Source organism: Aplysia californica, unplaced genomic scaffold, assembly GCF_000002075.1.
Source record: "Aplysia californica isolate F4 #8 unplaced genomic scaffold, AplCal3.0 scaffold00128, whole genome shotgun sequence".
Classification (NCBI taxonomy): Eukaryota; Metazoa; Mollusca; class Gastropoda; order Aplysiida; family Aplysiidae; genus Aplysia; species Aplysia californica.
In genome coordinates this window covers 745,200-746,374 of record NW_004797398.1, presented here as the reverse complement: position 1 = coordinate 746,374, position 1,175 = coordinate 745,200, and the positions used below count along the sequence as shown (strand labels likewise).

General features: G+C 45.8%; 1 protein-coding gene across 1 annotated transcript in view; it reads right to left on the bottom strand.

Annotated features, from left to right (window-relative positions):
- LOC101862940 (zinc finger protein 423) overlaps window positions 1-614 on the bottom strand; it is a gene marked incomplete in the record, with an annotated part of 56,208 nt that extends 55,594 nt beyond the window's left edge. Inside the window, 1 exon segment of the mRNA XM_005096402.3 lies at window positions 379-614.
- Between the last annotated feature and the right edge of the window lie 561 nt (window positions 615-1,175).

Sequence of the window (1,175 nt, the reverse complement as noted above, 5' to 3'; positions counted from 1 at the left end):
GAGGTAGTGGCGGTGCTGTGACAGTGTTGCTGATAGTGAAAATGACAATGACGTAATTAGTGAGACAACAGTTGAGACTGAACGTCAAACAAGGAAATAAAAAACAGCTTACTGACTGTCAGCTAGGCCTACTTACATTTGTTAGTAAAAGCAACAGGCACGTTCCTCCGATGGCATAAAAAAGTGAAAATTAAACATGACCCCCCCCCCCCCAAGTCGAAATAGTAGGACTAGTAGATTAGGTCCGAACTTCCCACTAACAGAAGATAATTAAAAAATTTGAGTGTATAATAACAATTCAACATGAGATTAATGTGATGTAAAAAATGTTCTTTTGTTTTGTTTTTATTTTAAGTGCATACCTGTCATTGGAGAGTAAAAAAAACCCAGCAAGATAGAATGTGCGTGCGTGATCACAGAAAACAGCGAAGCCGGTGTCCCTGCCACTCATTCCACGCTGGGAAATACACACACACAAACATACACAGCCCAAGTGTTGGAGTGAGGAGGTTCCCTCTGAAACTAACCCGCGTTTGCCAGGCAGCGTTTTGCACAGCCAGTCTGCGCAGCGGGGAGGAGCGAGGAGGCCTACGTCACAAAATGAATATTAGATTCGTAGAGAGCTAACAACACCCCAGAGGGGACTCCCTGGGGAGACAACCTTTTATACCGACCCGGCGCCCGGTCGCCTGATTGGAGCTCTCCTGCGACCCCCTGGAGAAAATAATGCGAAGTATTTTTAGTTTGAGCTCTTCAGGCTGGGGGTAAAAAAAAGGTAAAAGCAAAGAGGAGGTAAAAAGGAAAGAAATGCTAAAAACTGAAGCCCATGAAGCGAAATGTCGATAAAAAGAGCCTGCTTTTGGCAAACCCAACTCCCTGAGGACTCGGGTCCCTCAATCATGGCTTCCTGCTCAACTTCTTTGGCGTCTTACCCCGAGGAGACTGCACCCTCCCACTCACTCACGCACGCACGCACGATCGCATGCTCAGGCGCAGACTGAACTGCCAACATCTCCACCCTCCCACACATGCACACACATTCATCCTCATCGTTGAAAAACATAGGTCTAATATATAAAAAAAATAAGAAGAACACTCGTAAAAGACAAAAGGGGTGGTGGGGATGGAACTACTTAATTCCGTATGGCGAGGCAATTTCACCACTTTATCCCGAG